The sequence below is a fragment of the Hyperoodon ampullatus genome (assembly GCF_949752795.1).
Source record: "Hyperoodon ampullatus genome assembly, chromosome: X".
Classification (NCBI taxonomy): Eukaryota; Metazoa; Chordata; class Mammalia; order Artiodactyla; family Ziphiidae; genus Hyperoodon; species Hyperoodon ampullatus.
In genome coordinates, this window is record NC_136913.1 from 91,971,096 (window position 1) to 91,999,083 (window position 27,988).

Here is a 27,988-nt window from a genome sequence, read left to right on the forward strand (position 1 = left end):
TCAAACAAGCTTTTATTTTCAATGTGAACAATACTGTCAAATTTATATCTAAAAGGTAAGAATAAAGTCAGATAGCAGTTAATATCATTTTGGCATGATGAACTTTGAAACAAAATCTGTGTTGTGGGCTAATGAAAACTAGAATGTTCATGAAGAACAAATTCTTCTCTTCTTTCGCTGTCCACTTCTTTTAATGTCTTCCAACTGTAGGATGGGATAAGAGTCAATTAACAATTGTACACCAACAACATGCACCAGGGACTTTCTAAATATGAGTCAATACTATGTACATCTCTTGGCTCTCCAAGGAGAAAACAAAATGTTTTCTTCTTGTAACCCAGACCCTTGGTTGTCAGGGTGCACATCATTTCATCACACCAACCTCATCTCTCTCTTGCCAACCACTATATATGTTAGTTTTTTTTCTTGAAAGGCCACTCTGTGATTTAAATGTCTTTCCACCTTAAGAGCCTATGCTCCTTACCAAATCATAAATCCCTTATAATCCCAGACCTTCAGTTTCCGTATCTGTATAATGAGAATGAGGCTGTTATCAAACATCCACAGGTGTCAAAATTAAGAAAGGGAGAAAGAAAGAGTGTGATACTGAGAGAGAGAGAGAGAGAGATGAGAGAGAGAAAGGAAAAGATGAATGGGTAGCGGAAAGAGAAATTAGGATTGAATTACCAACTCAGTGATAGCCAATAATAATACTATGGCTCATTTTCTTTCCTTTTGAATAAAACATCTAAATTGAACTAATATTTGTGAATTACTCATGAAATGCAGTCTTATTTGAAATCCTTAACTTTTTACTACTTTGTAAGGAGTCACCTTCTCAAAGGCATTGTTATTCCAAGAGACTTCATTTCTGTGGCCAGGTGATGAAGGTACAGCTAGTGCACAGCTTAGTCACTTTAGCTGCTTCTCCTGGTGACCAGTCTCTAAAAGTATAGGTCTCTATATTTTAGACCGCTAAAAAAATATAGGTCTCTATTTCCAGGTCTGATAAATTTCCCATCTGCAGTAGACTTAAAGCTACAGGACAAAGGACTTGTGGCTGTAAATGAAATACATTTCAGAACACACTTCCTTCTATACCATCTAGAATACAAGTACATTATTAACATTAAACTGTTTTTCCAAAACTAAATTTCAACAATTTTTTCTTATTATTTTACAAAAACAATTAAAAACATGATAGATGGCTAGAGGGAAGCAGCTGCATAGCACAGGGAGATCAGCTCGGAGCTCTGTGACCACCTAGACGGGTGGGATAGGGAGGGTGGGAGGGAGACGCAAGTGGGAAGAGAAATGGGGATATAGGTATACTATAGGTGATTCACTTTGGTATAAAGCAGAAACTAACACACCACTGTAAAGCAATTATACGCCAATAAAGATGTTAAAAAGATAAACAAAAAATACATTAAGGATGTAAACAAAACAAAACATAAAGCTGTCAGTAACAGGTATATGTCAGGACCGGTTGCACTATACAATAATACCTTGTCTTCTCCAGAACTGCCCTCTGCTGAGTCCATATCCAGCTTCAGTCCTTCTTCTGCTTTTTCATCTCCATCCTCTTTCTCTTCCTCAGCATTTTCATAATGATATTCACTCTCTTCTTTAGTGTCGAATGATACGGACTTTGGCATCACAAGGTGGTGGGAAACATTTCCCGATTTGAAATCAGCAGCAGAATCTAGTTCTCTGCTCTCAGGAGGATCTGGAGAAGAGAAATATGTCCGAAAATAAATAAATAAATAAGGAGAATAGCTGGTCATGTTCCTACTGGTTGATACAGCACTTCCTTGGCCCTCACACTTCTGCTGCTTGACAGTTTTCACAACATTATCCCCCTGTTTCCAGTAGATCTCACACACTGTGCTGCTGATTTTTTCTGGCCCTTTGGAGAAGGGATGGAAATCATTTGATCCTGAGAGCAATTTTGTATGTTTCTGCCAGAACGTCACTGGAAAATGTTCACCCCATTTCAAGACAAATTCTACCGCGAACCTCATTGATTCCTCAGCCACTGAAAAGTGCCCCTGTGCCATTTCATCATTTTCTCAGGTCATCGTACTGAGAATCTTTACATTTTTAGAAGCCCGTCAGCCAAAAGTGAGGTATGCCATTTGTTTGCCCCTAGGTTGGTAGAAGGCAGCATACTTTTTCTCAAGATCCTAAAGGTCTTTAGAGAATTGGGCTTCTACTTGTGCATATCGTGGCTGAAGGTTTTTGAGAGCTTTGACCCGCTGCTTAACCGCCAGAGGCCAGCGCTGAGTGCACCCTGCCTTTGAGGCCGATGCCGCAGCAGGGGCTGCAAGGGACAGGGGACTGGGCCTCCCCTAGCCAGCCTCGGCCCCTTCGACGGGTCCACAAGTCCCAGCCACCCAGGACTCGGAGGCATCAGCCAGGACCTCGCCCGCCCAGAACTCAGCCTCCCCTGCCCCCGCCACCGGTTCCTCTGCCTTCTGGGATGCCACCCCCTCCGCAGGCTCCCGCGGCTCCCAGGGCGGGGGGCCCTCTGCCTGGCACTCGCCCCACCAGACCTCACCTGCCTCTCCCAGGTCTTCCTGCCCGTGAGGAAGCGCGGCAGCCTCTGCAGGGTCTGAGGGCCGTCGGGAGCGGCGCCTGACCATCACGCGGCCGGCGTGGGGCCCGGCCAGGACACGGTCGTTGTAGTGGCTGTGGTGCAGAAGACAATGGCCCACATCCCGGAGCAGGGAATGAAACTGCACCGCGGGCGCCCCGCGGCCTGCGACCACTCCCGCGCCTCCCTGCCCATGCTCGTCTTCCTCTTCTGTCTCTTCCTCCTCCTCGACCTCTTCCTCAGTTTCCTCCCCCTCTTCTGACTGGTACTCAGCCTCCTCCCGGTCCTCGATGTCTAATTCAAACTCTTCCTCCTCCTCGACCTCTTCCTCAGTTTCCTCCCCCTCTTCTGACTGGTACTCAGCCTCCTCCCGGTCCTCGATGTCTAATTCAAACTCTTCCTCCTCCTCCTCCACCATCTCTGCATCCCAGTCTTCTGCCACTGTGGCCTGGGCGGCCTCCTGCCCACCATCCTCCCCGTGAAGGGCTCTGGAGAGCCTCAGGGAGGCCAGAAGTGCTGTGACCCCCTCGACTCCATCCATCCCTCCAGAAGGGGAGGCACGGACCCCGAGGGGACTGGGGTCGCCACCCCCCCTGCCACCAGCTCCGTCCTGGCCACCTGGGATCGGCCCACGCTCCTCTGTGGCAGACATGGCAGGAGGGACACGCCAGACACGGATCGGGCTGCAGTGACGACCGTGGGGAAGATGGCGGCCGCTGCACTGAGTGTCGCTGAGGGAGCGGACGCTGTTGGCAGCTGGGCCACCGGGACGGGGTGGGGGCTGCAGAGAAGCCAGCTGCCCAGGGGACCAGAGTCGGAGAAAATGCCTCTGCGAGCCCCGCTACGGGAAGTGCAGACGGCCTGCCCGCGGAGCGCCCCGGCGAGACAGGGTCGCGGCCGCTGCGCACAGGGCGGGAAAGAGCTTGATTGGCTGCTGACGGGAGGCGGACCTTACAAGGGTCAACGAAGGGCCACTTCCTCCAGCGCCGACTCTAAGCTCATTTGCCAGCAGCCAAGGATTGACAGCACCACCGTCCAATGAGTGATCAAGTTCTTCACTTTCCCTGGAGGCCTTAAAGGGCCAGCTCACCCTCAGCCTCTGTGATCACACAGGAATCCCTTCTTTTCATTCCACCACTGCAAGAGCAAAACTACAATGCCCCTAAAGGCGGCGCCCTGGGGTATGGGAACCTGCATGTGTTCCCCAGTTGCCACCCTGGGGCAGCTCACGCTGATACAGACACACGTAGTTCAAAACTGAGAGAGAGAGAGAAGGTGTATAGATCAAATCTCAGCAACGCTTAAAACCTCCCACAAGAGACAGCAAGCGAATTTGGAGGTTTTAATGCTGTTAAGGCTCCTTAGAAAAGGACATACAGAGTCGATATGGATGCAGTGAGAATGGAGAGTGGAAGAAGCAGTAAAGACAGGAGCTGGAGAGTGTTTCATCAGGGCTCCCCAATTCAGTTGCAGCCTCCAAGAAATGAAGACAGACAGAGAGAGGGAAGAGAGACAGAGACAGAGACAGAGAGAGAGATTTCTTTTAAAGTCTGGGCTGAGCACCTGCTCTGCACTGGATTGTGCACACCCCTTGCCTCCCAAATTCATACGAGAAGCCCGTCCCCAGCCCCACCCCACCCCCAGGAGATGGTATTTGGAGACTGGGTCTTCAGTAGGTCATTCAGTTTTGGTAAGGTCAGGAGGCTGGGGTCCACACATTGGGATTATTGCCCTTACAGGAAGAGACCATAGATGGTACTCTCCTCCCACCATCCCAACGTGAAGCCACAGGAAGAAGGTGGCTATCTTCAAGCCAAAACGAGGGCCCTCACCAAGAACTCCACCCTCCTGGCACCCTGACTTTGGGCTTCCTAGCCTCCAGAACTGTAGGAAATAAATAACTGTCTTGTTTAAGCCGCCCAGCCCATGGCATTTTATTAGGGCAGCCTGAGCAGACTAATACAGCATGGCAGACGTTAACAGCACAGGCTTCCTAGAATCATTTCTCGGTCAACAGTCCGAGACTTTTTGTTGTACTCAGCCCCACTTAGCCGAGTGGTCAAGGGTAACGAATGCTGAAAACGAGGAAGAAATCAACAACTATTTTATGCTAATCCCAGTTACTACTGTTGATGGGCATAGAAGCAAGACTGGGTGTCAGCTGTAACTTCACGTTCAGGAGAACATAAGCTATGTCCCTTACTTCCAGTAAGCACACTGCCTTGGGATCCAGGACATCGAATTTGACACATCCTAACGTTTCACAGATGGGAAGCACACATTCTGCAGTGCGCTCCTGGGAAGGCTCAGGAGAAGAGCTGTTGTTGCCACCCTGAGTCACTATGGACTCCTCCTATCCCAAGTTGGGTTCAACGGTCAATCAAGACTGGTGACACCACACACACACACACACACACACGCACACACACACACACACACACACACACACTACCGAGACGCGATGCAAAGTGTATTCCTTACGTGAGGAGGCTTCTGGGGGGAGAGCAGGGCAGCCTTCTCAAGCTGCTCCAAAATAGACTTCAGAGAGTCAGGAATGGAAGAAATTGCTTTGGGAGTTCTACTGTGATTAGTGGATGGGGCCAGCATGACAGTTCCCTTGTGCTGGCAGTAGCTAGTGTCGTTTGATGCCCACTCCTCCTGCCCTCCACCCTACAACCGTGCCAAAGGAGAGAGTGGAGTGTGGGGCATTGGGGAAGAGGGAGGGTTGACGTTTAAAAGCCCTCAGCAGTCAAACATCAAAGGATGCAGTCAGACCCTATACTATAATTCACCTCTGGCGTGTTGCAAGCGACAGAAACGTGCCATTTTCGTGTAATGGAATCTGAACTTGTGGAAGTAAGCCACTCTGGAACTCTGAGTCCTGCAGCCTAAGGCCGGGTAGGGAGGCAAAAGGTCCACTGAAGGCTGTTCAAGAGCCCAGCGTGGTGTATCCTGAGAAGTAAAATGCATGCCTCGGTCACCATCAATAAGGCCCGGAACTCCAAACCCCATCAGGAGGGTCTTGGCGAAGCCCTGCGTAGTGGTTTTAGTATATGTAGAGACACGTGTGACCTGGATTTATAATTTGGGAGTCTGTGGGCCAAGAGATTCCCACGGCTCTTTACCCCAAAGGGGACAGTTTTACACAAGGAAACGTCGCTGCCGCCATGGGCCGGACCAGACAGCCAGACCGATGACAACGGCCTGATTGTCCATGAAAATGTGAAGATGGTGCTAACTGTTGGCCAGAGCATCCAGCGCTAAGGTGACTGCCTGAAGTTCACTCACTGGTGCTGTCTTTTCGTTGAACAGTTTTATCTATGGTTATTGTATTGATTACTGACAAGGAAAGAGTTTTCCTGACATTTTCCTATTTATTTTCCACATGTCAGTCTTTTTTGTTCCTTCACTCCTCAATTACTCTGCTTTCTGTTATTAATTACTTTTTGTAGTGTACAAAGTGATCCTTTATCTCTCCTTTTGCTGTACTTTTTTAGTTTTTTTTTAGTGCTGGAGCTTTTTGTGGGGGCAGTGTCGGTGGTTACACTGGGAGTTACAATTAGTATCTTAGCTTTATAATAATCAAGTTTGTATTAACACGGAGATAGTTGCCATAGTATTCAAAAACTCTGCTTTTCCCTAGCTCTGCCACATTTCTTTATTTAATTATGGTGACACATGGCATGTCTGTATATTTGGTGCCCATTAACAGAGATTTATAGTTAATGCTTTATACATTTGTATTTTAAATCATATATGAGAACAAAAAGAGGAGATATAAACCAAAAGTGCAGCAGTACTGGCTTCTGCGTTTACCTGTGTAGTTACCTTGGCCTTTGTGGTTTATTTCTTCATATTGCTTCAAATATGTGCCCAGCATTGTTTCAATTCAGCCTGAAGGACTCCTTTCAGTACTTTCTATAGGGCAAGCTTACTAGCTATGTACTCTCTCAGTTATTGTTTGTCTTGGAATGTCTTTAACTCCCCTTCATTTCCCCCACATATAGAATTCTTGGTTGAAAGGGTATTTTTGTTCATTTGTTCTACGCTTTTAATATGCCATTCCAATGCCACCTGTCCTGTGTGGTTTCTGTAGAGGAATGCGCACAAATCTTACTGACGATTACTTGTATATGAGGAGTTGTTTCTATTGCTGTTTTCAAGGTTCACTCTTTGTCTTTGACTTTTGATAATTTGATCATGATGTGCCTAGGTGGGGATCTCTGATTCTATCCTACTTGGAGTTTGTAGAACTTACTGGGTGTGTAGATTCATGTCTTTCCTCCGAGTTTGGAGGTTTTCAGGCATCATTTCTTCAAAGATTTCCTGCCCCTTTCTCTCTCTCCTCTGCCTCTGCAACTGTCATTATGTGTACATTGATAAGCTTGCTGATGCATATAAGTCTCATAGGATTTGCTCATTATTCTTCATTCTTTGCTTTTTCTGCTCCTCTTTTCCTTTCCAGAGACTGGATATCTCAACTAACCTTTTAAACTTTGCTGATTCTTTTTCTCCTGTTCAAATTTGCTGTTGGACATCTTTTATTAAATTTTCATTTCACTTACGGTGCTTTTCAGCTGAAGAACTTTTATTTTGTCCCTATTCATAATTTCTATCTCTTTGGGATACATCTTTCTCATTGTTTCCTAGTTCTTTGATCACTGTTTCCTTTCGGTCATTGAGTTTATTGAAGACAGCTGACTAAAAGTGTATTTTTCTAGTAACCCAAATACTGGGCTTCACCTCTGACAGTTTATAGTAATTAATTTTTTCCATGTGAACAGGACACACATTCCTCCCATCCCCTCCAACTTTATGGAAGTACAATTTACAAATAAAATTTGTATATTCAAGGGGAACAATATGATGCTTGATGTATGTACACATTGTTAAATGATTACCACAGTCAAACTAATTTATGCATCTATAACCTCACATAGCTAAAGGTTTTTTGGGGTGGTGCGTGGGATAAAACTAAGATCTACTCTCTCAGCAAGTCTCCAGCATACCATACAACATCTTAAATTAAATCTGCATGCTGTGCATTAGATCCCTAGAATGTATTCATCTTATAACTGATCATTTGTACCCTTTGATGAACCACCCCACAAATAACAAACCTGGAGGCATCATGGTTCCTGATTTCATTATTTGACAAAGGTATAGTAATGAAAACAGTATGGTAGTGGCATAAGAACAGATATATATATAGACCAATGGATCAAAATATGGAGCCCAGAAATAAACCCACACATATATGTTCAACTATTTGACAAGAACTCCAAGAACACACAATGAGGACAGGATAGTCTCTTCAATAAATGCTGCTGGGAACACTGCATATCCACGTGCAATGATACTATACTGGAGCCTTATCTTACACCATATCCCAAAATGAACTCAAAATGGATCAAAGACTTAAACGTAAGGCCTGAATCTGTGAAACTCCTAGAGGAAGAAACAGGGGTAAGCTCCTTGACATAGGTTATGGCAATGATATTTTTTTGAAATGACACCAAAACAAAGGCAACAAAATCAAAAATAAACAAGTGGACGACATCAAACTCAAAAGCTTCTGCACAGCAAAGGAAACAATCAACAAAATGAAAAGGCAACTGACCTATGAAGCAGAAGAAAATATTTGCAAATCATGTTATCTGTTGAGGGGATAATATGCAAAATATAAAAGGAATTCAATCAACTCAACAGCAAAAAACAAACCAAAAAAACATCAACCAATAATTCATAAAAGGGCACACGGTCCGAATAAACATTTTCCCAAAGAAGACATACAACTGGCAAATAGGTATATGAAGAGGTGTTCAACATCACTAACCATCAGGGAAATGCAAATCAAAGCTGCAATTAAGACATCACACCTATTAGGATGGCTATTATCAAAAGGACAAGAGACAGCATGTGTTGGCAAGAGTGTGGTAAAAAGGGAACCCTCGTGCCCTGTTGGTGGGAAAGTAAAATGGTGCAGCCACTGTGGACAACTGCATGGAGGTTCCTCAAAAGACTGAAAGTAGAACTATCAGATCAGCCAGCAATCCCACTCCTGAAAACAGATCCAAAGGAGGTGATTTCTGCTCTGCTCCCTTATGCTCATTGCAGCATTATTCACAATAGCCAAGGAATGGAGACAAGCTAAGTGTTCTGGGCAGATGAAAGGATAAAGAACATATCACAATTATATAAAAGACATATAAAAGAATTCTTCTTAAAAATTCATCAGAGGGCTTCCCTGTGGCACAGTGATTAAGAATCCACCTGCCAACGCAGTGAACATGGGTTCAAGGCCTGGTCCGCGAAGATCCCACACGCTGCGGAGCAACTTAGCCTGTGAGCCACAACTACTGAGCCTGTGCTCTAGAGCCTGTGAGCTGCAACTTCTGAGCCCGCTTGCTACAACTACTGAAGCCCGCAAGTCTAGAGGCCGTGCTGCACAAGAGAAGCCACCGTAATGAGAAGCCCGCGCACCACAACGAAGAGTAGTCCCCGCTCGCCGCACCTAGAGAAAGCCCATGCGCAGCAACGAAGACCTGACACAGCCAAAAATAATAAATCAATAAAAACAAAATAAATAAAGTAATAAAAGTTCATTTGCAAGACTATTCTTACCTTTAGGGGGTGACACAGAGAGGAACAGGAACAGAGACAAGACATGGTAGATTCTCCTTCCTTCAGACGTCTTGTCTCTCTCAGGAAATCTCTACAGGCACAGCTTAATAGTGAGCCAGCTGCAAAGGCAAAATAGGGTTGACAGAGACCCAGAAACTTAGAAAAGGTTACAGAATTTTCAGCCCAGATATTAAACAAATTTTACTTACCTCGCATCTACTTCCTCTTATATATCCTGACAAAGAATGCAAACAGTGTGCCTTGTGACACAAAATAAACACAGAAGTGACTATAACATCAGTAACACCCACTTCCAAAAACACAAGAACAAAACTTAAGACCTTTGTTAGGAAGTGTACTCATGTTTAGATAGTAAATAGGGAACCACTGACAGATTTTAATGAAATTTACATATATCATTAATTTTGATGTAGAAAATTTCATGTACATAATGACTTCTCTTCTTTCTCCCATGGCCACCTAGGAAACTCAGAGATTAGGAAAAAAGCTTCCTTCCCCATATGTTGGTTTAATATCCTAGCCTCAGATATACTCAACACCTCTGCCTGCGCCCCTGATGGAACACCACTCTCAGGTGAGGCAGTTTTTCTACCTGAAGGATTTCAAAATACCCTTAAGATTTGGGAAGAATTGGGAGGTCTAAAGGTAAAATCTGTGCAAACACTATGTAGAAGCAAAAACCTTGTATGACTCAGAAACGTATCTGGAGGGTTGAGTGGGTGTGTGTGAGTGTATGGGTAAAGATTGTTTCGGTTGAACTTTAGGCAAACTGTAAACATAAACTCTACACAGAAACACTTGCCAATCCCCTGTGTCTTTAAACTCATGAGATGAGCTGCCCTGCAGAGGCAGGACCTGGTGTCTTCGGGCAGCTGTGGCAGTTAAAGGGTGTGAGCTCTCAAACCAGACTGCCTGGATAAAAGTTCCAGTTCACTCACAGGCTGTGAGATCTTGGGCTCAGGATTTAATATCTCAAATCCTGTCTTATATAATAATTCTCAATTTCTCCATCAGTAAATGAGGTGAAAAATAGTCCCAACCTCATCGGATTGCTGTACAGATTTAATGAGCTAATACTTTACAAGGGCCTACTTGATGTAGAGCTTGGCACAGAGTAAGTGCAAATTAATGTCTGGATACATCACAAAATGAACACATTCCATGCTCACTGCTGTAGCTGCACAGATCATCTTTTACTCCTTCAAATATGCTATGTTCTCTTTCTTCTAATGGATCTTTGCCCATCTTCATTCCTCTAACTAGACCTTATGCATAGCTTTGGCCAAAACTGACTTTCTAAGCCCTAATCATCCTTAACGTCCCAAATCAGGCTTTTTTTTTTTTTTTACAAGAAGCCTCTTCTCTGTTAAGACGGGGTTGCACATTTCTTCCTTTGTTATTTTTAAACTAAAGTGAAAATAAAATAACAGAAAATTAATGATTTTAGTCACTTTAAAATGGACAAATCAAATAAAAAGTTTTAAAAATAAAATGTACAAATCAGTTCTTTTAGTACATTCACGATGCTGTGCAGTCATCACCCCTATCTAGTTTCAGAGCATCTTCATCAACTCAAAAAGAAACCCTATACCCAGGAAGCGGTCATACCCCATTCCCTCCTATCCTCAAACACTGGCAACCACTAATCTCCTTTCTGCCACTATGGATTTGCCTAATCTGGACATTTCATAGAAATGGAATCATGCCATATGTGGCATTGTGTGTTTGTGTGTGTGTGTGTGTGTGTGTGTGTGTGTGTGTGATATTTTGTAATTTTTGTTCATGGTAGTTGTTATCTTTTTTCATTATGAACTTTTTCTCATTCTAAAAAAAGATTCACTTCATGCATGATTGTGTATAACGATAGAAGAGAATCTTCCATATTGTATGAGTTTCTTGCCTGACTGAACCCGTTTTGGACTCTCCCTGAAAATGACCTAGACTCCTTGGGTATAATGCCTGTAGCAGTCCAAGAACATACACAAAGATTGTATGCCCTGACCAAAGGATTTTTATCCCAGGAATATAATGTTGATTTGGATTTGTATCCCAGGAATATAATGTTGATTTAACATTAAGAAATCACAGTGTAGGGACTTCCCTGGTGGAGCAGTGGTTAAGAATCCACCCGAAAATGCAGGGGACACAGGTTCGAGCCCTGGTCTGGGAAGATCCCACATGCCACGGAGCAACTAAGCCCGTGCACCACAAATACTGAGCCTGCGCTCTAGAGCCCATGTGCCACAACTACTGAAGACTGCGCGCCTAGAGCCCATGCTTCGCAACAAGAGAGGCCACCGCAATGAGAAGACCGCACACCGCAACGAAGAGTAGCCTGCAGTCACTGCAACTAGAGAAAGCCCGCATGCAGCAACGAAGATCCAAGAGCAGCCAAAAAGAAAGAAAGAAAGAAAGAAAGAAAGAAAATAAATCACAGTGTAGGGACTTCCCTGCTGGAGAAGTGGGTAACAATCCACCCACCAATGCAGGGTACACGGGTCCGAGCCCTGGTCCGGGAAGATCCCACATGCCGCGGAGCAACTAAGCCCGTGTGTCACAACTACTGAGCCAGCGCTCTAGAGTCCTTGAGCCACAAATACTGAGCCAACGTGCCACAACTACTGAAGCCGGCACGCCTAGAGCCTGTGCTCCACAACAAGAGAAGCCACTGCAAGGAGAAGCCCGCATACCGCAAAGAAGAATAGCCCCCGCTCAGTGCAACTAGAGAAAGCCCACACGCAGCAACGAAGACCCAACGCAGAGAAAAATAAAAATAAATAAATTTATATAAAACAAGAAATCACAGTGTAATACCTCTAACAGAATACCAGACAAATCCTCATGATCATCTTAAGAGACATTTATAAAGCCTTTAGCATAATTCAAGAAACTTCCATGATAAGAACTCTCAAAAAACTAGGATTAGAAGGTATCTTCTTCAATGCTCAACATCACTAATTATTATAGAAATGCAAATCAAAACTATAATGAGGTATCACCTCACACCGGTCAGAATGGCCATCATCAAAAAGTTTACAAACAGGGACTTCCCTTGGTGGTCCAATGGTTTAGACTCCACACTCCCAATGCAGGGAGCCCAGGTTCAAACCCTCATCGAGGAACTAGATCCCGCATGCCGCAAGTAAGAGCCCACATGCCACAACTAAAGGACCCCGCATGCCGCAAGTAAGAGCCCACATGCCACAACTAAACGATCCTGCACGCCACATCTAAAAGATCCCACATGTCACAACCAAAGATCCCACATGCCACGACTAAAGATCCTGCGTGCAACAACTAAAAGATCCCACGTGCAATGAAGATCCTGCACGGGGCAACAAAGATCCCATGTGCCCCAACTAAGAACCAGCACAGCCAAATAAATAAAGAAAATAAAATAAAATTTAAGAAAACGTTTACAAACACTAAATGCTGGAGAAAGTGTGGAGCAAAAGGAACCCTTCTACACTGTTGGTGGGAAATTAAATTGGTGCAGCCACTATGGAAAACAGTGTGGAGGTTCCTTCAAAACCTAAAACTGGAGTTGCCATATGATCCAGCAATTCCACTCCTGGGCATATATCCAGAGAAAACTCTAATTCAAAAAGATAAATGCACTGCAATATTCACAGCAGCACTATTTACGACAGCCAAGACACGGAAGAAACCTAAATGTCTATCGACAGATGAATGGATAAAGAAAACGTGGTACATATATACAATGGAATACCACTCAGCCATAAAGAATAATGAAATAATGCCATTTGCAGCAACATCGGTGGACCTCGAGATTATTATACTAAGTGAAGTATGTCAGACAGAGAAAGACAAGTATCATATGATATCACTTACATGTGGAATCTAATACAAAACGATACAAATGAACTTATTGATATTTACAAAACAGAAACAGACTCACAGACATAGAAAACAAACTTATGGTTACCAAAGGGGAAAGGGGGTGGGGAAGGGATAAATTAGGAGTTTGGGATTTGCAGATATAAACTACTATACATAAAATATGTAAACAACAAGGTCCTGCTGCATAGCACAGGAAGCTATATTCAATATCCTGTTGTTAACCATAATGGAAAAGAATATGCAAAAGAATGTGTGTGTTTGTGTATATATATATATGTATATATGAATATATATATATTTATATATATGACTGAATCCCTTTGCTGTACACCAGAAACTAACATAACATTGTAAATCAACTGCACTTCAATAAAAATATATTAAAAAATGAAACGCAGCTATGAAGCCATAAAAAAGGTACAAACTCTTAGTTATAAAATAAATGTCATGGGGATGTAATGTACAGCGTGATGACTACAGTTAATAATACTATATTGTATATTTGAAAGTTGCTAAGACAAAACCCTCTTCGGTTTGCTCTTAATAAGAGTTTATAATAGGTTTTTCCTTACCTTCTAAGTAATCTCCGTAGAAAGCAGAGATTCTGTGTCTTAGCAGAATAAATTCCTGTGCTTCTTGTTGATTTATCATGTCCTTTATTTGTAAGATAAATGAGTCTTCTTACTTCTAAAAGAGAGAAGGCTGTTTTTAATCACATTACTTCCAATATTTACTTTTGAAATCTTATATTAGTACTCTGGTTAAATAGGTGGCCAAATAGTTTCTTAGTGACCCATGATTCTATTTAGCCAAGTGTACAAATCTTTTGCCATTTCTAACAACTTGTGATATTGGGTCTTTCCAAATTCAAATCCTAAATGAAATCTTCTTGACCTCATACGGACACTGATATTTCCAAGAGAGCCTGCGGAAAATCCAGAGTTTGTTCTTTCACCTTGTAAATGAGAGATGTTACAATAAGTAGCTTTATTTGATAAGTTGAGTTGCACAGGAAGCACTGCCAAATATAAAGAGATGCTTAACCTTCTCTAGTTTATATTTCTATGGGTAAAATGTTATTAATACAAATACTTCAGAAATTGTATTGATTCCTATAAATGTCAGTGCCCTTGCTGTCCATGACGTATCTTGGTGCTGCTTTGCCTTCGAATTAGACAACATCAGCATAATGTTATCAGCTGTCATGCCAGTTAGTGTCTTAAAATGTTGTATGCCACAGAAACAACCAACTGTCCTTGGCAATTGCATCATTTTTGTGATGAACTTTCATCACGTCTTTTACTATGGCCATTTTCACTCTTTTGTCATCCACACTTGTTTTAGTTTGATGCCTCCCTGAAAGCTCTTGCAATCAGCTACAGGCCAGAGTAATTATCTTCAACAAAATGGGACTATCTTGGAGTCCCACAGAAAGGACTATGCCAGGTACTCTTGAGGCACACAACTCCTAATGGCATTGCTTAAATAACTTTGAGACCGTACCACCGGCCTGAGTCAGGATTTCCAGAATTCTCCTGGAGAAGCTGATAAGTTCATGAGATGGCTAACCCAAGATCAAGCAGAACAAGAATTACATAGGGCTGAATGAATTCGTCAAGGACGATTATGGCTTTTGCTTGGACTACTGCTGATGCTTTAATGTTCCGTTTTCTGCATATAAAGAACTGCCTACTTTTCTAACTTCAGCTATCTACAATTCATAACAGTTTAGTAGATCATACTTCTGTAAGCAGAAATGAAGCATTTATCTTTTTTTGCCTGACTGATCACTCTAGAATTTGAATATTCTTACTAAGTATTCTTATTTTCACAGTAATACAATGAACTGCTTAGGTTCAATAAGAATCCTTCCTCCTGGGAACAGAACATAATTGATTTGACTATATGACCAAAGCTCTGAGCGGACTATCATGTTTTGAAAGAATACAGTGTTTTTAAAAACAGTGATGGATTGATTGACTTGGCTGCACCAGGTCTTAGTTGCGGCACGAGGGATCTTCGTTGCGGCATGCGGGAACTTCAGCTGTGGCATGTGGGGTCTTTTAGTCACGGCATGTGGGATCCTTAGTTGTGGCATGCAAACTCGTAGTTGTGGCATGTGGGATCTAGTTCCCTGACCAGGGATCAAACCCGGGCCCCCTGCATTCAGAGCACAGAGTCTTAGCCACTGGACCACCAGGGAAGTCCCAGACTATCATAGTTGAGAACAATATATATAATCAGATATGACCAGATAGTTTTAAGGAACTAAAGGTGACTTTATGGAGCCAATGCTTACGAAGTCTTCTTGGGAAAATGGGCCTGGCACCTGGTTTACAGCTTTCTCAGCCTTACAGGTGAGCGGGAGAGGTCACCTCATGGCAGGCCTAGGAAACTTAGGATATTTTGGGGGCCTTCAAGAAGAGATTAATTTACCCAGATCTATAGGTACTGCAGGGGAATTGTGGTGGTGAGATTTTGGCTTGGATTCCTAGCTTTGCGAGGCTTTTAAAACTCCAATCGAAGTGAGACTCCTTATGAAAAGTTCCAGCAGAGTAAACTAAAAATGGCCTATGTGGTCAATTATCATTCTTGCTGCAATCGTGCAAATAAGCAAGCCAAATCTAATAAGACCAGACACTCTATAAGCAAGAATAATCTTACTTTGATTATCTTTGATCAAAAGGGAGGTGACGGGGCTTCCCTGGTGGTGCAGTGATTGAGAGTCTGCCTGCCGATGCAGGGGACATGGGTTCGTGCCCTGGTCCGGGAGGAACCCACATGCCGCGGAGCGGCCCGGAGCGTGTGCTCCGCAACGGCAGAGGCCACAACAGTGAGAGGCCCGTGTACCGCAAAAAAAAAAAAAAAAAAAAAAAAAAAAGGAAGTGACGGTTGAGTGAAATTTTATATTTCAATAGAAAATGCACCCTTGTGAGGGGTGAGATTCTGGTCCTGTTCATTACCTTTCAGCTAGTTTGCACTTCTTCGTAAACTACATGGTTGTGTTACCTACATGTAACTTGGACTAGCTCCTGCTATCTCACACATTTTGTCAGTCCTTACCAAATTCTCAATTCTTCCAATTTCCTTCAACATCTGGCTGCAACTCTTCAAACTAATGTTTCCAATTTTTCTCCAACCCTCCTGATTTGACATCGCTGAGAACTCAAAGCTGACCACCCAGATTCTTACTGGATCCTTAGGTTTTCTTCTAACTGGCTTTGTTTCACAGGATCTAAAGAAGCCCCGTGAGCTGAAGTTGGACAACTTGATGTAAACTTCAAAGGACTCTTCCCTGCAGCAGATCATGTATGATCCTCATGCCTGGAACTGCTGCCGTGTGGGCCACTCGGGAAATTCACTTTATCTTCCATGCTCTGCTCCACGAAATAATCATGACTGTGGATGATCTTACCAAAACCTAGCTGATGTCTATGCCATCAGAAAACATCCACTGTAAACTAGGAAATCCATCAGATTGCCACTGCCATCCTCACTCCACCATCTAAACATGCTTCAAGCCCAGCATCTTCAATGGGCTGTCCTTCTGGACTCAGAAACTGGCTTCAGATAGTCCACTACAAACATTAATCTTTCTTTTCCTTTTCTTAGAAACCCTCCTCATTAAATGCCTCATGCCTTGCATGATCCAGCAAATATCCTCTACTACCAAGCATCAGCAGATGGCTCAGTTGTTCCTTAATGAACAAAAGGTGACTGAATGAGAAATGGACTTATATCGTTCACAGGAAAAAAGAATGCCTCTTCTTGACTTGCACAAGAAGGGGAACTCAAAGTAACTCCCTTCTTAACCAAACTTGAGGCCATTCTGAGTCCTCTCCTTCACTAGGCCTCAAGCTTGATCCTATCTTTGGCCTGCCAAGCCCAGTTTGAGCAAAAATCCTCCTAGGCCAGTTTAGCAAGAATCCCCCCTCCTTCGTATCTAAGTTCTTCATCCCTCCTCTTGAGGTCTAATCAAGTTCCACCCCCCAGCCTCCCTTCATCCTTGTGTTAGTCAGGGTTCTCCACAGAAACAGGACCAGTAAGAAACAGACAGGCATATAGATAGCTTATCTATCTATATCTACAGATCAATATCAATGGTAGGTATATATATCTAGATATCTATGTCAGATATCTAATATCTATATATTTATAGATATATCTTTACATTAATGCTATTTCTCTGTTATATAGAGATATAGATGTTGATATAGATATAGATATAGATGAGGAGATTTATTATAGTAATTGGCTCATGAGATTATGGAGGCTGAGAAGTCCTACAATCTGCTGTCTGTAAGCTGGAAAACCTAGAAAGCCAGTGGTAAAAACCACTCTAAGTCTGAAGGCCTGACAAACAGGAAAGTCCCAGATCAAGATTGAAGGCCCAAGAATCAGGGGGCTGATGCTGCAAATCCTGGTCCAAGTCCAAAGGTCCAAGACTAGGAGTAGTGATGTCTAAGAGCAGAATAATATGGATGTCCCAGCTCAAGCAAAGAGAAAACTCATCCTTCCACTGCCTTTTTGTTCTATTCAGGCCCTCAAGAGATTGTGATAATGCCCACTTGCACTGATGAAGGCAATTTTCTTTACTAAGTCTGCCAATTCACATGCTAATCTCTTCCGGAATCCTGCTCACAGACACACCAAGAAATGTTTTACCAACAATCTGGGCATCTTTTACTCAAACCAAATAGACACCTAAAATTAACCAACACAATACCTAAGTTCCTCTCAGTAATCTGCCATTCACTAACTCCCTCACCCTCCCTGTTGGCCATAAGTTTTCATCTGTCTCTATTGTATGTGGAGTTGAGTTTATTTTCCCTATTGCAATAGTCCCTAGCCCCTATCACAATGGTCCTGAAAAAAAGCCTTCCTTGCCTTAAACTCCATATGGCATACTTTTTTATTGACAATATTGATGTTACTATGTTCCTCTGAGTGAGAGAATGTGTATCAGGATCATTGCTGTGAGCTAGGTAATGTGTCTGCATATTCACGTGAGATACTGTGAGAATGTGAGTCCATATGAGCGAATTTCTTCTGTGAGCTTATGTTGGAGCTATACGGTGGATGTGAGCATATCTGTGTGTGCATCTATACGTAAGCATGTTCCTGATTTCAAGAATGTGCATGTGCAAGTGAAAGTGTGAGTGACAGCATCGGGAAGCATCTGAGTGTTTATATTTGGGTCCCCATGTGAGTAAACTTATGAGTATGGTCATGAAATTAACTGAATATATCAGCATGTTTGTGTGAAGCTGTGAATGTGTAAGTGGATGCATGTGAACGTATGTTTTTTAATTTCAATTTGTAGGCAAATCTGAGCCTGTTCAGGGAGTATGCAAACATGTGACTGTGTTTAAGCATATCTCTGTGTGACATTATAAGTGTGAACATGTTCATGGGTGAGAGTGTTTTCTTAGGTGCAAATTTGTGTTTAAAATTAATATTTAAGTGTGTTCACTTGTATGAATGAATTTTTAAGCACGTGAAGGCAAGTTAGCATAATTCTGAGTCGTTGGGGGTAAATGTGTTTTTTGTGTGTTCTTGTTTATGTGTGAATATATTTGAATAAGGGAGCATGTATAAGGGAATGCATGTAATGGTTTTTTAAGCGAACGAATGAAATCGTGAGCTTCTTGCTGAGTGTGAGCATGTTCCTGTGCAATTCAATATGTAAGCATGTTACTGTTTGTGACAAGGATATTTTATATGGGTAAGGGAATGGGTGTGTGCATGTGTAAATGAAATGAGTGTACCTGGAGTGTGAGTGAACTTGTAACCATGTTTATGTTTTAAGTGCATGATTGATGATGATAATCTGAATGAGGTGGGGCTACTGTGTGTGTGTGAACTGTGAGCCACCAAGTGTGAATGTATGTTAGTATGTGTGAGTACATTTGCCAGTATATGTGTTTGAGTGAGTTATCTGTAAGCATGATAATGTGAGTGAACAAATGAGCATGTACGGGAGCTTGTGCATTTGTGAGAGTAAATATGCGGCCCTGTAATCTCAAACTGTGCTAGTATCTCAGTCTCTGAGGACTGCTTTAAATGTATGTTCAAGCGTACCCTTGAAATTGCAGCCATATGCATGGGGGTTAGCATGTTTGTATGAGTAAGTGAACGTGTATCAGGTTCACTGTGGTGAGCTAGTTCACAGGTGAGTATATTTGTGTAAGTGAAACCTGAATAAACATGAGTGGAAGTGCATGTGAGTGTATTTGCTTCTTTGAGTAGATATTCTGAGCTTCATGGAGGATGTGAGCGTGTTTGTATGTGAATACCTATGTGAACATGTTCCTGATTTTAAGAGTGAAAATGTACATGTGTAAGTGAATGTGTGAGTGGGAACTCCTGAATGTATGCATTTGTGTCCCTGTGTGAATGAATCTCTTGGCATGGTCATGTGATTGAGTGTTTGAGCACGTTCGTGTGAAGGAGTGAATGTCAGTATGTATGTGTGAATGTATGTGTGTCTGTGAGTGGGAGTGAATTGGTGGGCAAGTTTGAGAATGCCTCAGTGTTTAAGTGTTTTGTGAGTGAGTGAATGTGTGAGTGTATGTATGTGAGCACATCTGTCTGTGACAGTGTGTAGGTGAGCCTGTTTGTGGGTGAGAGTGGTCTCTTGGATCTACATTGGCACGCTTAAAGTGAACACTTTTGTATGCTCACCTGTATAAATGAACTTGTAAGCCTGCGAATCATGTTACCATATTCATGTATAGTGGATGAGCAAGTATGTTTTCTTGTGACCTTGTTAATATGTGACTACAGTAGTTGCAGACTATTCATGGGGGACTGATTCCAGCAGCCACCAAGGATACCAAAATCTGAGAGTGTCCAAGTCCCATAGTCAGCCCTCTCTATCCCTGTAGTCTGCATTCGCGGACTCAACCGACTGTGGATCATAAACATAGCACGTGATATGCAGCTGGTTAAATCTGTGAAAGCAAAACCCATTGATACAGAGGGCTAGCCATAAATTTATTGAAAAAAATCTGCATATAAGTGGACCCACACAGGTGACACTCTTGTTGTTCAAGGGTCAGCTGTATATTCGAATGAGGTCATTCATGCCCATATGTGTGAGTCAATGTAAGGGTTTTTATATAAATGAGTGAATTTGTGAGCTTCTAAGTCAGTGTGAGCATGTTTGTGTGCAATTGTATTTGTGACTATGTTAATGTTTATGACCAAAAATGTGCATGAGTAAATGAATGTGTAGGTTTGTGCATACACACACAATGAGCATGTCTGGAATGTGAGCGAATTTGTAATCACTCTTGTGTGTATAAGTGAATGTGTGCATTTGCTCACAAGTGTGACGTGGGAAATTTTGGGTAGGTATATGAATGCCTGAGTGTCTGAAGGGGAATATATGTGCATATGTGTATATGTGTACGTAAATGTGTCACTACACGTGTTTGAGTAGTGAAATTTGAGCATGTTAATATTAGTGAATTAATGTTTGAAAGTATGCATATATCTGAGTTCGTCCACTCACAACACTGAATATATGAACATGTAGATCTGAGACAATATTTGTGTTGATGTACATGTTCGTGCGTGTTCAAGTGCATTTTTTTTTCTTTTGCGGTACGTGGGCCTCTCACTCTTGTGGCCTCTCCTGCTGCGTAGCACAGGCTCTGGACACGCAGGCTCAGCGGCCATGGCTCAGGGGCCCAGCCACTCCGCGCCATGTGGGATCTTCCCGGACCGGGACACGAACCCGTGTAATTGAGTGAATTTGTGAGCTTGGTGTGACCATATTTGTGTGCAAGTGAATATATGAGCTTGTTACTCTTAGTGACAATAATAATGTGCATGCGTGAATGGGTGTTTATAACTGCAATGAGCATATCTGCAAGTGAGTTAATTTGTACTCACTTTCGTGAGTGAATGAATACGTAATTCAGCTCATGAGAGTGAGTGAGGTGTGGGATACTTTTTGTGAGTGTGTGAAAGTATGAACATTTGGGTGTGAATGTACGTTAGTTACCATGTGTATGGATGAGGGTAAGTTGTCACTATATGCTTTTGCATAGTGAATGCAAGTGGTAATGTGAGTGAATGTGTAACCACGTGCTTCTATGTGAGCATCTATCTTCTTTAGAGTGAATATGGAACCTGTACATCTGTGTATGCTGACATGTTTGTGTGTTCAACTGTATGTTTAAATTTGTGACCATGTGTACAGCTGTTATCATGTTTCTCTGAGTTAGTGAATATGTATAGTTTATTACTGTGAGTTGAATCGTTCAGTGTATTTCTGCGAGTGAAATACGAACATGAGTGTAAGTGCATGTGAGTGTATATTCTTCTGTGAGTGACTACTGGACCTTCACCTAGAAGTGAGCACACTTATGTGTAAGTGTCCATGGGAGCACGTTCCTGATTTTCACAATATTAATGTGCATGTATAAGTGAATGTGTTCGTGGGAGCATCTTAGTATATATGTTTGAGTCCCCGTGTGAATGAATTTGTGGGTACGCTCATGTGATTGAGTGGCCGTTTGAGTAGGTTTGTGCGAAGGAGTGAATGTGTCAGTATGCATGAATGTTTCTATGTCTTTGAATGTGAGCAACTTTGTGGGCATATTTGAATGAGTATTTGAGTATGTTTTGTGAGTGACTGTGTGAGCATGTTTATGTACGCAAGCATGCCTTCTATGACGGTTTAAGTGTGAGCCGGCTCATGGGTGATTGTGTTCTTAAGTGTAAATTTGTGTTTACAAAGTGAATATTTGTGTTCCCATCTCTACGCGTCCATTTGTTAGCATGTGCAATCCTATTAGCATATTAGTGGGTATGAGCAGGTGGTTTTCATGTGATCTTGATAACGTACAACTATATTTGAATAACCTACTCTGAGAGCATGTGTGAGTGAATGGGATTTTATGTAACTGAGCGAATGGGTGAGATTCTTAGTGTACGTTCTTGAGCAAGTGAGTCTGTAAGCATGCTGTGTTTGTGACAATGATAATTTGCATGGAAAAGTGAATGTGTGAGTGTGTGCAGATACATGCAATGAATGTGTCTAGAATGTGAGGGAATTTGTAATCACTTTCGTGTGTATAAGTGAGTATGTGATTATGCTTATGCGAGTGTGGTACGAGCTACTTTGTGGGAATGTTTGAGGATCTGAGTGTGCATATGTTAGTATGGGTATGTGTGTGAGCCAGTTTGTATGTGCATTTGAGTGAGTGAACTATAAGCATGTAAACAGGACGAGGGAATGTTTGAGCGTGTGAACATATGTAAGCATGTACACTCGTGAGAATGAATGTGTAAACTTATACATGTGACAGTGTGTTAGGATGGCATTTGAAAGTTGACATATGTGTGTTTTAAAGTGTATGTTTCATAGTGGATGTGAGCATGTTTTTGTGTGAGGGTTCTTACAAGCATGATCCTGATCTTCTCAATGTTAATCTGCATGTGTAAGTGAATGTCTCAGTGGGAGCCTCTGTGTGAATGAATGTGGGCATGGTCATGTGGCTGAGTGAATGTCACCATGTTGTGTGACTGAATGTGTCAGTCTGTGTGTGTGAATGCATGTCTTTGAATATGAGTGACTTTGTGGGCATATTTCAATGCGTGAATGCTTAAACTTTTTGCTGAGTGATGAATGTGTGAGTGTGTGTATATACGTATGTCTCTGTGTAAGTGTATGTGTGAGCCGGCTCATGCTCCTTCATTGTGAGCAAGCATTTTTCAAGTGATGTTTCGTTGCACTCATTGTATGTCTGGATGGTGAGCATGTCCAGACACGTTAGCATGTTTCTGTGTAGTGACTATATGGTGGGTTTCTTTTTTATCTTGTTTATGTGGGAGTACATCTGAGTCAGGTCATGTGTGAAAGTGTGTTGTAAGGGAAAGTGTTTTACGTGTTGTAAGATTTTGTGAGATTCTTGGTGACTGTAAGAAGATTTCTGTGCAAGTGAATGTATAAGCATGTTTCCGTTTGAGACAATGAGAATTTGCATAAAATTGAAAGTGAATGTGTGATTGTGGAACTCTAAACCTAATATGTATGGCGTATGAATGAATTTTTTATCATATTCATCTGTGTGAATGTGTGGTAATACTTCTGTGACTCACTGAGTTGTCGGCATGATTGTGTGAGTGAAGGGAAGTGTGTGTGTGAGTGCGAATGTATGCATGTTTACGTATGTGAGGAACTCGTCAGGATGTTCACTGCAAGAAGTGAACTATACTCATCTTAATGTTGGTCAGCCAGTGTGTGATCCTGTGCGTATATGTGAGGATGCACATTTTTGAAAGTGATTATGTGAATGTGTACATGTCTTGGAGTATGATCACGGAAGAATATTTGAGTGGTCAAGTAAATGTTTGTTGGTGTTCATGTGTATGCATTACCTTGTGACCATATGCTTGGATGAAAGCATGTTCACGGGCGTGTATGAATGTATTTTATGCTCATATTCATGCATGTATACTGTGTGGGTGAAATGTGAGCGCATGACTTGAGTTCATGTGAGCGTATGGATTAATGAATGCGTGAGCTTTGTGGTGAGCATGAGCATATTTGTGTGCAAGGGCGTACGTGAGCATGTTCCTGATGGTGAGCATGTTAATGTGGGTAGCTAAATGGGAGCACTGGAGAGTATATTTTTGGGTATCCCTGTGAGAGAAACGGTAATCATGGTATGCGACTGAGTGAAGGTGTCAGCTCATTTTTATGGAGTGAATGTATCAGTGTGTTTGTATGAGCAGCTCTGAGTATGTACATCAGTGAAATTGTGAGCATGTTCAAGTGAGGGAGTCAATGTCTGACCACGCTCATGGAAATGACTGAAGTTGTGAGCATACCTGAGTAAACGTGCGAGCATATGGTGCGAATGTGAATGAGTAGTATTGAGTTTTTAGTCAGTATGTTCATTTGGATGAGTCAACACTACGTGTGTTAATGCAATTGTGTGTCTATAGGTGACGATGCACACTGTGAGCATGAATACATGAACTTTTACACGTCTTCAAGTGTGATTATATTTGAAATGTTTGAATTTATTGAAAAAGCATTTGTGTGTGCATGTGAATGTGCGAGCATGTTCATGAATGATAGCATATTCATGTAGGTGTGACGGCTTATTGTGTTTATTTATGTGAGCTTGTTAAAGTGTGAGTACACTGTATGAGTGGAATGTGAGCATGGGAGTATGTTTATGAGTTTATGTGAGTGAATGCTGGGGCTTCGTGACGAGTGTGACCATGTTTACGTGCAAGTGTATATGTAGGTTCCTGATTGTGAGCATGTTCAGGTGCATGAAAAGTGAATGGGTGTGTTGGGAAATGAATATAGGTCTCTATGTGCATGAAACGGTCAGCATGCTCATGTGGTTGAATGACTGCTTGAGTAGGTTTATGTGCAGTGAATGTGTCAGTGTGTGTATGTGTGCATCTGAGAGTGTTTATGTATGAGGGAATTCATCAGCATGTTCTTAGGAGTTCATGTGTGAAAGCGTCTTGTTACTAGGTGAGTGTATGTTACTGGGTATATGCAAGCCTTTCCACGGCTGAGAGTGCCTTATTGTGAAGGAGTCTGTATATTTAAGTGAATATTTTGTGTGTACTCATCTGTATGAGTGAATTGGTGAGCATCTGAGTGCATGTCAGCATATTCTTATGTGATGATTGTGTATGTGTGTTTTTGTGTGATATGTGAATGTAAGTATACTTGTATAAGGGAATGTATGGAAGTATGTGTGTGAGTGTACTTTTTTCTGAGTTTGAGATAACTTGTGAGCTTCTTGGGAGGTGTGAGCATGTTTGTTTTGACGTGCCTACGTGAGTTAATTCCTGTTTGTGACAATATGGGTAAGTGAATGTGTGATTGTTTGCACATAAATGTAATGAGTATGTTGTGACAGCACTGTGGCAATGGCGACCTACAAGAATGTCCTGGGCTTCCCTGGTGGCACAGTGGTTGAGCGTCTGCCTGCCGATGCAGGGGACACGGGTTCGTGCCCCAGTCCGGAGAGATCCCACATGCCGCGGAGCGGCTGGGCCCGTGAGCCATGGCCGCTGAGCCTGCACGTCCGGAGCCTGTGCTCCGCAACGGGAGAGGCCACAACAGTGAGAGGCCCGCGAACCGAAAAAAAAAAAAAAAAGAATCCGCCTGCCAATGGAGGGGACACGGGTTTGAACCCTGGTCCGGGAAGATCCCGCATGCCACGGAGCAACTAAGCCGTGTGCCACAACTACTGAGCCTGAGCTCGAGAGCCCGCGAACCACAACTACTGAGCCCACATGCGGCAACTACTGAAGCCCGGGCACCTAGAGCCCGTGCCCCACAACAAGAGAAGCCACCGCAGTGAGAAGCCCGTGTACCTCAACGAAGAGAAGCCCCCACTCGCGGGAACTAGAGAAAACCCGCGCACAGCAACGAACACACAACACAGACAAAAGTAAAAAAAAAAAAAACAAAAAAAACATGTAATGGACTGAATTCTGTTCCCCCCAAATTCGTATGTTGAAGCCCTAACCCCACAGTGACTATATTTGGAGATATGGCCTTAAGGTTAAACGAGGTCATAAGCTTGGAGGTCTAATCCAATAGGGGGGTATCCCTATAAAAAGAGGAACAGACGCCACAGAGCTCTCTCTCTCCCCACACTGAACAAAGTAAAGGCCATGTGAGGACACAGTGAGAAGCCAGCTGTCTGCCAAGAACAAAGGTCTCACCAGGGTATAAATTCTTTTAGCAAATTCTAGACTTCCAACTGGATTGAATTGTGGACCTTTGTATCAATTTAAATTGTTTCCTCCCTCTGCATTCAAGTTTTCTGATTTCTTTCTCTCTGATTCTTTTTGCTTGTTTGTTTGTCACTGGATGTACTTTGTGTGTGTGGGTGAGGGTGTGTCCTCTCTAATCTGCTCATATTTATAGATTTCTTCCTTCAGAGAGCATCAAACCAGTTTCATTAGGGATAGAAGCCACCCCTATGGCAATGGTTGCTTAATAAGTCTTAAGGACTCTGGCTTAAGTTGGGGTTAATTTCATCACTGTGTCACAAAAGTGCCATGGTTGCTTTTCCCTATCATTAGGATGATCAGGATTTTTACTGCAACAGAGGCATACGCAAAGGAGTGGCACAGCAGAAGATTGCTGGGCCCCCAAGCCAGAGGTGGGTGGACTGAAACCATCTTCTCCTATGGTGCTGCCACTTGCGCTGCATGGAATTATTATTATTATTATTTTGTCTTTTCTCTCTATACAAATTCCCTCAGAATATTTTAGATTTCTAGCAGGGCAAATTTACAGCTGTGGGTTTTATCTCCATTTAATCATGAGTGGTCCAGACCTTTTCGGTGCTTATGGGGACAGGTTCGGAGGCACACTGACCCACCTCTTGGGCAGCCCAGGAGAGGAGGACATCGCAGGCCATGCAGGACACGTGGGGGTTGCATTCTGGAACAGCGTGAACCAGAAGGCTCTGTGGGAGGCGGGCTTTGCAGTACTAAGAGGGTGAGGTACGCCCTGGTGCCTAAGCAAGGATGTGATTGGCTTGTTTGAATCGTTCTGCTGGCTGACAAGGAAACACTATTCAGGGGTAAGAAGCAGGAATGCATCCGGTGCATTTAATAAGAAGGGTTGTTGCTAGAGGACCCTATCTGGCGGAGCAGAGTGGGGAGCGGAATCTGGGATTAGGCCGTTCGAGGCCCTCCCAGTTTTACCAGCCGTCAACTCAGCACGGAATACTAACTTTAGCCCTCACCGCACCATCACCCCCTCCCCCCGCGCACTCACACACAGGGGCCAGTATACCTGGCTGAGGAGAACTCAGGCCCTGGAGACGGAGGGGTGGACCCTGGGGCGGTAGCTCCCCGACCCCCGCCATTTCAGCGCTATTAGGTACCACAGCAACACAGGGGCTGAAACAAGGGGGCTCCATCGCAGCTGCACGTGCCCAGCCCCACCACCAACTCCTCTACGGACTGGCCAGCAGGCAGCGCGCGTGGGCAGCGGTTCAAAAGCCCAGGCCCACGTCTGCTCCAGCCGCCTCCTTCTAAGAGGTCGCCCACTCACCCTCTGCCCGCCCAGCTCACGGCAGCCTGGCGACCCCGCTCACCAATCAAAGAAGTCCAGAACGACGTCAGGAACATCAGGCGAGGAGAGGTCAGAAGCCAAAGTGGAATTTCCAGCTGGGATTGGGGTCGTCGCCCGCCAAGGGCCGGGTCCTGATGAGGAGTTAGGCGCACAGCGGCCCGCCGCATGTCGGGACGCCATAGCTCCGACCGTCCGAGGACGCTCGAGAACGCTGCGGAGCGGGAGGCCGACAGACGACGGGGGGCGCGGGATAACCAAGAGGAGCGGGGCGAGGAGGTCGTGCTTCTGCAAAGAGCCGCCTGTAAGGTGCGAACATCGAGGCAAAGGGGAGCGCGGAGGGTGCGGGTCGACCAGCGGCCCTGAGCCAGGGAGCGGCAAGAAGAGCAGCAGCCCAGCAACTTCACTCCACGCAGCACCCCGACCACAAACCCAGCCGCTGCAGACAGCTCGGGGTCGGACGCACTGCTGGCGGCCGCTGGGCGGGCCTGAGGCCCGGCGCACAACTGGCTCCGCCCACCCCGATGGCAAGCGAGCTTCGCCAATCAGGCAGGCGCCGGGAGACTTTCAACGAGCTGCACGGTCCCGCCTCCTACCACAGCCTGTGTGCCGCCCAGCCCTCTGCTCCTTCTGGCGTCTGCAGTCATTCCCGGGTCAGCCGCAGTTCCAGCTCCCTGGCAGCTGGAGAGCTGGGCCGGGGGTCGGCGGCGCGGGGCACCCCGCCCTGCACCTCCCCTCTGCAAAAACGCAAAATGTGCTTTTCACTTGGAACAGCGTATCCCCAAGAGTTTGCTTTTTGTGGTGAA

General features: G+C 43.8%; 1 long non-coding RNA gene across 1 annotated transcript; it reads right to left on the reverse strand.

The window, feature by feature from the left end:
• Window positions 1–27,305, reverse strand: LOC307068971. The gene is made up of 5 exons (XR_013811476.1): window positions 27,208–27,305; window positions 13,675–13,789; window positions 9,221–9,339; window positions 1,509–1,729; window positions 1–204 (listed from the first exon to the last, which is right to left on the reverse strand). It is a non-coding gene; the product is annotated as an uncharacterized lncRNA (long non-coding RNA).
• Between the last annotated feature and the right edge of the window lie 683 nt (window positions 27,306–27,988).